Source organism: Homarus americanus, unplaced genomic scaffold (genome assembly GCF_018991925.1).
Source record: "Homarus americanus isolate GMGI-L3 unplaced genomic scaffold, GMGI_Hamer_2.0 scaffold23578, whole genome shotgun sequence".
NCBI classification, from domain to species: Eukaryota; Metazoa; Arthropoda; class Malacostraca; order Decapoda; family Nephropidae; genus Homarus; species Homarus americanus.
Window position 1 is genome coordinate 5,927,125 of NW_024733231.1, and position 12,001 is coordinate 5,939,125.

The window sequence follows — 12,001 nt, forward strand, 5'->3', positions numbered from 1 at the left end:
ATACCTGATGTTACACGCCAAACTCATACACCTCCCATCGTTATACACAGAACACACTTCCTAAGTCCCACAGCAGCTCTTATACGCCCACCTCACACTTGTTCTCACTCATACACGCTAAGATGCGCTATTTATCGGTCAAATGTATGGTGACTTGACCTAAACTATTGTCAATATCATTTAACAGGATAAAATCAAAATACATTAAATAAATATTGTAAATAATCTCGAAAGTGAGTTTGTTTTTATTTATTCAATTTGAAATTAGTCTAAAATTATTATTCATTTTGAGGCGATGTTGTATAAGCATGCACTATAGACCTTTAGGGATACATACATAAATACGAATCCAGGAAAAAAGTCACAGAAAAAAGGGCACCGAAAAAACCTAACCTAACCTACGTACAATACTAGCATATATATATATATATATATATATATATATATATATATATATATATATATATATATATATATATATATATATATATATTGTGTTGTTAATGTGCACAAGTCATGTGACTTTTTTCCTGTGACTTTATTTCTGTTCACCATAAATACACACAATATGGATAGACTCATATTCGTGAAGATGGATAAATAGATAGCTACATACATTCGTACATAGATAAAAATATAGACAGATATATATGCAATTATATATTGCACAGTATATCAATATTCACTCCCAGTTATCTGTTTATTTACGGCAGCTGTTAATGTCAATGCCCTTAACACTATATTATTCCTAACTAACAATATTTAAGACAAAATAACCAACATACATTATATTTCTCACTTTCTCAACAATTACATAATTCTAATGTAATGGAAATATTAGAGTATATATATATATATTTATATATATGTAGGTATTAGGATATAAATTAGCCCCGTGTGTGAGGTGTGGCCCCCGTCTTGGTAACACTGACACTTTGTTGCTAGCCGAGGAGGAACCTCGTGCATGATGACCAAACTTATTGTTTCATTAATATCCCTTTCATATTTCCTAATTTTTTACTAATATCGTAAATCTATACCATGTAATATATCCCCCATTTTATAGTCTAGTGTGAGGATGAATTTCTGGGGTCATTTGTAGTGTCTTGCAACAATTTATATTGATTGCAGTGAAAGTTTTGTATTGTGAGGAAGCGTTCATGTGACCCACTAACTTTGCTATAATTCTTGATACACTATAAGCATCTTATATTTACTGAGGGTTATATTAAAAGTATATACAGTACAGTAAATATGACCAAATATACCCCAAATTTATAATTACCTGTAAATTATAAATTTTATATACCATTTACTTATATTAATATCAGTATGAGTTAGGTACATTGATTATATTGTACATCTTATTACACACGACATTAATATATAATGTATGAATAATACGACTATAATACCGATGTGTTACAATTTTAAGTATTATCGATCATCTGCCATCACACCCAGCTGGATGAGCCCCCCCCCTCATCTTTCTCAATGCTTCATACAATTTCATTTACTTTCGCTCTTTAATTCTTCTAATATGACATTTTAAATTATTATAGAACCTATATAACAACATACAAAATAACTGAATCATATCACTACTAATATTTCATTATTTAACCGAGTGAACTTATATGGATTTAAAACGAATTTAAATATTTGGTTTTTACTTATAATGATAAAGGCCTTACTGTGCCACCTATGGGGAACTAAATGAACCAACTTAGTAAATATTGCCCGCAAAAAAAAAAAAAAAAAAATATATATATATATATATATATATATATATATATATATATATATATATATATATATATATATATATATATATATATATATATATATATATATATATATATATATATATATATATATATATATATATATATACTCTTTAATAGATGTTCTCAAATGAATAGTTCCTATAAGTAGATCTCTATCACTTTTCCTTGTGGCATTTCTATCACAAATTACATGTAAGCGAGATATTTAAAAAATTTTATAATTTACCGTAAATACTCATCTGAAAAATCTCCCGGGTAACCGCGTGTGGTCTGTTTGTATAAAAACCGCCCCGCTCATACTCTCATCCCCCCCTCACAAAAAGGAGTAAACTTACATCATAATGCTCCTGTAAAGTTACTCTCATTGGTACCAGACATCAAAATAAGTACTTTGTTTAATATGGCGGGGGGTCCGAGGGGCTAGTTAATTAGTTAGGTAAGGTTAGGTTTCTTTGGTTGGTTAGGTCACATTCGATTCGGTTCATTATTATTTATTTGTATAGAATGAGTTACTCAGAATGATGAGATACATATATTGCATGTATTGAAGACCTTAAAATAGTTGAGAGAGCACTTGTAAAAATTTACCATATCTATTATTGAGTTTACGTCTCGTAAAAGTTTACTATACGTTACTTTACTGCCACGAATTGACTCATTAGCCACTTGGGCGGTCGTTCACATCTCATTTGGCAAGTACTGTACTGGGAATGCACTGGCTCCTGAATGTATGTGAACCTTCTCCAGTGCTAGTTGTCAGGTCCTAAAAAGAGCTCACATTTGTTGCCGTCACAACTCTAACAGGTTGTTCGAAGAGTTCATAATTCTCACTCAGAAAAAGTGGGGCGGACATCTGACAGCTCCAGGTATGGTCACTCAACTGAGTAGTGCCCTCTGAAGTGTTTATACACCTCAATTAGGTCACCCTTTGCCTGTCTCTAGTATAAACTAGGCAGTTACAAGTATTCTAATCTTTGTGGGAAACTGAGGTGGTGCCATGCAGGCTCTAGCATATCTTGGGGACCAGACAGGGAGGCATAGTACCATGTTGGTTGGCAGTCCTTTACAATGCTTCTGCTGCTTGTTTTTCATCAACTAAGGTTAGGTTTAATTAGAAATAACCACTTTTAACACATTTACCCAAACTGTGACAGTGTCCACTACAAAACACAGCAAAATTGCAGCATTTTAAAATTAATTTTCTATGAAAAATTGGCGACAAGTATGTCGTCTTCAATTACCAATAAGTAAGGTAGTCATAGATACAGATGGATAGGCCGAATAGCCTGGATAGACATGGATAGATAGGTAGATAGATTGATAGATATCGTCACATAGGTGCATACAGGGGGTCCCCAGGTTACGAACGGGTTCCATTCCTGACGACATAGTCTAAGTCCTTATATACATCTAAAATCATTTAATTTAAGACAAAAAAGAAATGGATTGACAAAATACAGTAAATGAAAGTAAAAAATGTCATCTGATGAAATATTGTAAATTTCAAGTTTAACACCGTTCATATCGGAGGATATTCATAAGTCGGGGTCCCTCTGTATACATAATAAATACTGTATACTGTACATTCACCATGTATACAGACAGATATTCAGTAACATAATCATACAGATTCAGAGGTTCACCATGTACAGTTGATAGACATTACAGGTTCAGTATGTATACAATGGTAAATAATTCATTAAGTACAGTACAGTACAGTACTGCAGTTATTAATACTGTCAGTGAAGGTGGGGCACTGTTACCGTGTTGTACAGTCTCAAGATAAAACACAGCTGTACTGTACAGTACTAACATTATAAACTGGTAGATATACAATAATTAGTCTTGGTACAGTACGTACAGTATATTGTGAGCTTCACCACCAACTTACAACACATGTGTCACAGTTTTCCAGAAATTTATATGCAAGATAAAAAAAGTTTAATACTGTATTTACCTACTGGCCACCCATTAGAGGTGACCATGCCGAGGGCAGGAGGCCAGTGGCGATTTATCCATATTTCTTGATAGTCTTGTCCAGGATTATTTTGAAGCCCAGTACTGTACTATTCTTGATTCCACAGCTTGAGCCAACTGTTCCATTGATCTACCACCACCACAGCTTGTGCTAGTAGACTGTTCCATAGAACTACCACCACCACAGCTTATGCTAGTAGACTGTTCCATTGATCTACCACCACCACAGCTTGTGCTAGTACTGTTCCATTGATCTACCACCACCACAGCTTGTGCTAGTAGACTGTTCCATACAACTACCACCAGAGGGTGGAGTTTAATAATCAACCCAGATAAGTGAGCCTGGCACCATGCAGGCTGAGACAGAACAGGTCTGGACACTTAGGATGTGGTTAGAAAACTCATTGGTATTAACTGACCTCACCTTTCTCAAAGTTTCCATTGTTCATTAACATGGAAACTTATTCAAAATTAAGGACAAGTTAACACCAGTTACAGTTGGGTCTCACATTACGCGGTTAATGTAACCCGGAGGGTACCGCGGAAAGTGAGGAACGCGTAAAGTGAACAACATAACATATGGGATTAATTGAAATGGAGTCCAGGCCGATCCCCAAACTCCACTTTTTGACGACACATAACTATGTTGCAGTAAAAATTTTATCTTAACTTTATGATGGTATGAAAAAACAAGTAATATAGAAGAGGTTAGGTTAGGAAAGATAAAGGTTAACATAGGAAAAATAAAGGTAAGGTTAGAAAACTAAAAATTATGTGGAACACTTACGGTAGTAGAAGAGATGGGTCGGCATACGGGGATGGAGGCTGGTTCCGAGGCAGAGGGCAGATTACTGGCCCTCAGGTGAATCACCATTACTAGGTGAATCATCATCACTGTCACTTACAGTTGTCAGGGCTTCCCTGACAAATCCCTCAAAGTCAACTTCACTGTCACTATCACTGGCTTGGGCTGGCTGTGGTGGGTTGCGGGTGAAGAAATCTGTTATGCTTTGCTGACGGCTGGCGTTGATGTTGTCGTGATACACCTTGATGTACGGCTCCATAGCCTGCACCAGCCGGTTATGGAAGACTTCATAGCGGTCATCGTCATTGTCGCGGGAAAGGAAGGACTTCATCTTCTCTGCACACTCCATGGCACCCTTAATATCACTATGACTTAAATTGTGTTCTTCGGAGACTGCCGCACCTTCTTCCTCCTCTTCACTGACGTGTTCTTCTTCCAACATCTCGTCGGCAGTCACTTCAGGATTTCTGATCACCTCCAGGATGTCGTCGTTGGTGGTCTCGGAGAAGCCTGGAACTGTAACAGTCTGCGCAGCTTCTCTGGCAAGGTCCACTGCTACTGCAACATTCTGAACCTCACCAGTCACAGATTGACTCCTCCTCTCACCTGGTATTCCATGCAACACATGTCTCCATGCGTGACGAATTGTAGCAATAGACAGCTGATCCCATGACTCCACCAAGATGTCCACAGCTTTCTTGATGTTAAATACTCTCCAGAATTGTTTGAAGAGTATTTTTTGCTGTTCTAACTGTTGTTCCTCATCTTCGTCGCTCTTGCTATCGGTGGTGGTGTCACTCAGGTTACGCAACTCTTCCCTGGTGTTGGTGTAGTCGTTCAGGAGCTGGAATTTTTTTGTTGAGAATGCAGCTTTCACATTGCAAATCAACTCCTGGTCCATGGGCTGGATTAAAGACGTAGTGTTGGGAGGAAGGAAGACCACTTTTACGTTGGGGTGACGATCTAACAGTAGGGGCGAGTGTCCTGGTGCGTTGTCCAGCAGCAACAAAATATTAAATGGGACATTCTGTCGCTCACAGAATTTCTTTACATCGGGAACAAAACAGTCATCAAACCAGGAGAGGGACAGTGTAGAGAACATCCATGCCTTACGTGCTGTCAGCCAGTGGACATTTAGCTTGGTCATGTCCATGCTCTTGTAGGAGTGCAGCTTGCGGGCTGTGTGGATCACCGATAACTTGAGCTTATAGGTACCGGAGGCATTGGTGGTAAACAGGACGGTGATGCGTTCCTTCTGCATTTTCCGGCCCCGAATCCTGCTGGAATTCTTCACAACGAAGGACTTGGAAGGTAGTTTTTTCCAGAAAAGACCAGATTCGTCCATGTTAAACACCTGGTCGTCACTGTACTGTCCTTCCTCCATAATCTCACGTAAAAACGGAGGAAATTCCCGAGCCGCAGCACGATCAGCACTCGCTTCTTCACCACCAATGTTTATATTGGTGATCTTGTTCCGGATCTTAAACCTCTGTAACCACCCAGAGGAAGCAGTAAAGGGTTTGGGCTCTGAAGTTCCCATCTTTCGTGCCACTGCCATGTACAGTTCACGTGCGTAGTCCTTCACAGAGCGCGTGTCGACCGCCATGTTCCGTCGCGCCTGACGCACCAAGTACCTCACAAGTAATTTTTCTGTCTTGAGAAGCACCTGGTTGTGAAAATACTTGATCATAGAAGCACCTGTAGACTTTGTGATCTTCATGTGCTCCTTTATCTTGGCTGAATCCTTCTTTATAGTCCGGATCGTAGATTCGTTCACGCCATGCTGGCGCGCCAAATCAACCTGCCTTGTTCCTTTCTCCAACTCTTGGATGATGCTATACTTCACCTCGTAGCTTAAGGAACGTCGTGTCTTCTTTGGTTTAGTGCCGCTGGGTCCAGGTAAGGAAAGGTTTTTCTCTGGGGTGGTGGTCCGGCGGAAGCCATTTTACGGAACAATGGATGCGCGTTTACACGGAGTGGCCTGGAGGGATGAAACTGCCGCGGCTAGGTCAAGCGTCGTCTCTCCTCCCTCCCTCCCTCCCCCGGGTGGACACGTCATAATACTTTAAGCCAATTACAGCTAGCAGCAGAGGGGGGTAGGGATGCATGGCCAATCACAGGTCTGATACGTCATATGACGTCAGTGATAACGCAACAAAGACACACACTGCGCAACCTTACCGCGCCGCTTGCCCAAGCGGAGGGAGGAGGAGGGAGAGGCAGGCAGGCGGGCGGGTGGGTGGCGCGTGGGGCAAATCTAAAAATAGCGTCGCGCCGGACACTCTCCGCGTAATGGCGTTCACGACCGCGGAATGTGAGCACGTGAGGTTCTGGCAAGGCACCGCGTTAACGGTGAACCGCGGAATGCGGGACCGCGTAATGTGAGGGTTGACTGTACTTACATTAATGGATAGTATTTATGTTAATCCACATCTGCATCACATGTTTACTCAAGTGCTTGAGTTGGGTTTGGTGAAAGTTAGGTTACAGTAGGTTAGGGTTGGGTAGGCTGGGTAAGTTAGGTTGGAGTAGGTTACAGTAGGTAGGGTATTCGAAGTGAAAGTTAGATTGAAGTAAGTTAGGTTATATTAAGTTATGTTAGCTTATGTTACGATAGGTTATGTTTGGTTAGGTTATTAGGTCGTGTTAGGTTGCATTTGGTTATATTAGGTTACGTTTGGTTACGTGAAAGTTGGAAATAAAAACTTCAATAATCAAGAAATTTCTCTCTTTTATTCCATAAACATGTTGAAGAAAATATATCATGTGACCTGGGACACTTTTTTACTTTACCTAAGAAAGGTGATACAGACCTGTCCCTCGGGTGTTAGTAAGAGTGGATCAAATGCTTTAAAAAAACACACCATGACATGCTGATGCTATAATGTTATTACTTCGCTTCAACTTCTGTAATGCTGAGGACTTGAAGCGCATAAGAAGCTTAGTAATTACACTAGTCGTCAACACTCAAGAATCACAAGAGACAAAACTGTGTGTGTGTGTGTGTCGGTGAAAGAGATGCCGGTTAAGGCTCTTTCACCAGTCAACTTTTTCTTCATTATACAGTATTTAAGGTCATTCCTTAATAATATGGCATCACCTGTTGTAACTCAACAAGAAATTACATTAAAAAATATATAAAGTATAAGTTTTGTGAATAACCTAAGACAGACAGACAGACTCAAGATAAACCAACTACAGTAAAACCTCCATCTAACTAAGTATACAGAGATCAAAGTCTGTTATATCGAAGGTCATTAGACATTAAACCCCCATCTAATGGATTATACAGAGATAATAATGTTATATGGAGGCTTCACTGTAATTCATCTCTCACAAACAAACATCTCCCTTGACTAGTGTTTGACAAGTATGGCCTCAACTCTTGGCTCACTTTAAAATATGTCACACGTTACGACCACCTCAGGGACGAGAAAAAAAATATTTCTTATAATAAACATGTATGGTGCGGCAGGTATTAAAATATATGCGTTAGATAATAAAGTAGAGTCGTGAGGATGAATACTCTATCAGCACTGATGTGTGTTAGTGAGAGTTATTGTCAACCTTTGTCACATTTTCAAGTGATCACATCCAAGACTTTTGTTAAATTTGTACTAAAATATTGTACAAATATTTTATTTAGTTTTTAATATTTTCCAACTTAAATTATTGTTGTAAAATATGAAACTTGATTGATGGTGTTAAATTTTCAAGACAATAAATCTAACACTTTTATTAGTTTTGTACCACAATAATGTTCAAATATATCAATATTTTTCTATATTTTCAAACTTAAATTGTTGTTCTAAAAACATAACACTTGAGTGACAGCTTAACAGGCGTTGTAACCACGGCCACTGAGAAGACTTGACAGAGTGACCAACTAACTAGGACTGTAGTATACTGTATTAGTGAGTTAGTGACACAGGCAGCCTCAGTGGTCACCTTTGAACTAAAGACAGTGTCATGGGTTTCAATAATAAAACTATATAACTAAGCAACACTTTAAATAAAATATAACATTACAATTCCTGTATAAGTCTATTCAAAAGAACAATTATAAGATATAAGAATCATCTAATACATTGGTCTTTACATCATATCACCAAACAGTCTGATGAATCAAATAATTCACTGCAAATGAATAAATATTAATAATTATTATTTACACCCACAGCAACTAACAGTAGTAAAGCAAGTGCGTGTCTGGTAAAGAGATTAACAGCAACAAGTGATTAAGGTGACAGACATCTGGCGGCGGCCGTGTGAAGCATCGAGGATAAAACGGACATGCACTCGGGGGCTTATAGAGGAAAACTTATAGTACAAATATTAAAAACCTTCAAGTGGCCATGATCAAGATGGCTGGTAATGAACCAACCCACAGAAAACAAGACAAATATTTCAGGCCCTATAGAGACCCTGTGACCTGACACCATGATATTGAAGGAGGTTCATGATGAAGGACCAGGCCCTATAGAGACCCTGTGACCTGACACCGTGATATTGAAGGAGGTTCATGATGAAGGACCAGAGATTTGGAAAGGAGACTTGATTGGCACCATTGTATATAACAACCACACCAATAACTGTAGATGTCTGGAAACCTACACAAGTATACACAGTACCTCAGATATGTCTGTTTTTCTTGACAAGATGGGCAGGGCTTGACGACCATGTGGAGATTGCCCAATATATACGTCTGCCATCAATTCAGTCCTCCCCTAAAAATCTCATTGGCTTGAGGATGGTAAGCTGTTGTTAGGATGCATGAGGTGCCAAAGAAGTTAGTGAGCACAGCCTAAACCTCATGACCAAGAATGTCCCCACGTCTATGTCCAGCCTGATCTCCAGACTGCAGAGTATGATTTCCTCCACCAGGACACCATCCATCCCCCACTCCACCACCCCTACAAAGTTACCATATCCTGACCGCTGTAAGTGGCAAAAAATAAAATTAATCATTATCCACGACACCCCCAAACACTTCACCATTTTATGCCACAACTGCTATCAAACAGTTTCAATAGACATACTGAAACCTACCTGACTTACTCTTATCCCCCAAACTGATGATCTAATAATGACTAAATAAATAACTGCCTCACTTAAGCTATGGTACAACACTAGAGACCCTTATCAAAATGGATACAAAATGGCACCGAGCCTCCACCTCTTACTAGACCCTTCAACAGAGAAAAAAACCCACAGCACTAACCTTTTTCCCTTAGTCATTCTTCCTTCCTTCAGCCTTAAGTCTTGTATATAATGGCCTCAGACTCTTCAGTTAATGTGTCAATTTACTTTATCTTCTCTGTCTTTTCTTCACATCGCTGTCATAGTGTCTCTCCTCGGTCTGTATTTTGCTTCATTGTCATTTCTCTTCTCACTATCACTTGTGCACCATCATAACAGTGCTGTAGTACATGCCATCAGTATTAATATGATAGAGTACACATCTCAGGGAACAACATGAAGTACTTCTAAGTTTTTGTTAATCTTTGTGTATTATGGCCTCACTTGGCTACATGGCATTAACTGGAGTCATCACACTCAAAAGGGTCAATATGTCATAGTCTGACCTGGTAACAGGGCATCACCACTACAGGTCTTTAATATGAGGAACAACAGTTTTTGTAGATCCATGGAACCGTCTACCAGCTGGGGTGATGGTCGACCTATGGAAGTCTACAAGGTAAATGATGGTGGTAGACCAATGGGACAGTCTACCAACACAAGTCTTGGAAACAACAACAGTGCTAGGCTTCAAAACAGCCCTAAACAAGACTACAAAGAAAAACACACACACAGACACTCAAAACACATTTACCAGACGGGTGTGTGTGCATATATATGTATGTATATATGTGTGTGTGTGTGTATATATATATATATATATATATATATATATATATATATATATATATATATATATATATATATATATATATATATATATATATATATATATATATATATATATATATATATATACCTGTATACATACACACACATATATACATACATATATATGCACACACACCCATCTGGTAAATGCTCAACAGTCTCATGATCTCAAATTTTTCCCGAGATAATAATCATAATCACAGGAGGATCTATTTTATATAACTTGTATTCTATTATAAAAAATTACACCACTTAAAAATAGTTGCTCAAAACTTTACACATTTTTACATACATTAGATAGAAAATTATCAGCATACACCAAGAGCAAAATGGCAGTAAGCATCCATGTACAGTAAGGGTCAAAACTTGGCTCCCTCCCATACTGAAGCAGTATCAATCCAATGCAAGATAAAAAAGTCAGTTTGGAGATTCGTTTCGGAAATTTGGTTTCACCGCAGGAGCGAACTGTTGTCCGCGACTGTACATAAAGTGTTAAAATTGATCACAGGACGGTAATTCTTCCTTTTATCCCATTTTATTTTACACCAAATGTTATAAAAACTAGACTACTGCAGGTCATATCAGGGGCTCATCATAGCTGCTCAAATACTGTACAGTACTGTGGTGTGTCTATGGATGATGACCACCGTCCCTACAGCTAACACCCACTGGTGATGATCACCGTCCCTACAGCTAACACCCACTGGTGATGATCACCGTCCCTACAGCTAACAACCACTGGTGATGACCACCGTCCCTACAGCTAACTTCCACTGATGCTGATCTTATATTGTCTCGTGGATGGTTCAACCAGGAACACTGCTCACCTTGCTCATCCAAAATGTCTGTCAACCTCAGGTACTACTGCAAATGGCTTCGAGATGTTAGGCGAGTCCATTTTGGGATCAGTCTTCCCGGACACCCAGTCTCCTGATGCTTCAGCTATCAGCACTCCTTGGGTCTCAGAAGCATCCGGGTGCAGTCGTGAACTGCCAGTAGCGGCCACAGAGGGTGGCAGCCAGATAGATTACTGTGAGATCATAGCGTGTGTTCGAGGGGTCCTGGGGGTCTGGACCCCCCTATTCATCAGCATATTCCAATATTTTTTCTTTAAATCATTATTTATCAAGTATAAATCACATGGAACGTCGGATGGTGGAGTGACTTTCTACACCATATCTCCTGGGTGAAGTAACCAGTGTTAAGGTGACTCAACTCTACAGTCAGAAAATTAACAAGCGCATGTCCCTCAAGAGGTCATCATCATAATCAAGAGGTCATCACCATACTCACGAAGTCGTCATCATCATACTCAGGAGGTCGTCATCATCATACTCAAGAGGTCATCACCATACTCAAGAGGTAATCATTATACTCAAGAGGTCATCACCATACTCAAGAGGTAGTCATTATACTCAACAGGTCATCATCATACTCAAGGAATTAGATCCTCATACTGAAGGGGTTAAGTCATACTGTACTGAAGGGGCTCACTGGGCGACCTCACTGTACTCGGGTCAAG

The 12,001-nt window shown here is 39.1% G+C and overlaps 1 long non-coding RNA gene across 1 annotated transcript; it reads right to left on the reverse strand.

The window, feature by feature from the left end:
• Nucleotides 1-7,283: 7,283 nt before the first annotated feature.
• Nucleotides 7,284-10,442, reverse strand: LOC121869629. Its single transcript, XR_006089568.1, has 2 exons — nucleotides 9,065-10,442; nucleotides 7,284-9,001 (listed from the first exon to the last, which is right to left on the reverse strand). It is a non-coding gene; the product is annotated as an uncharacterized LOC121869629 (long non-coding RNA).
• Between the last annotated feature and the right edge of the window lie 1,559 nt (nucleotides 10,443-12,001).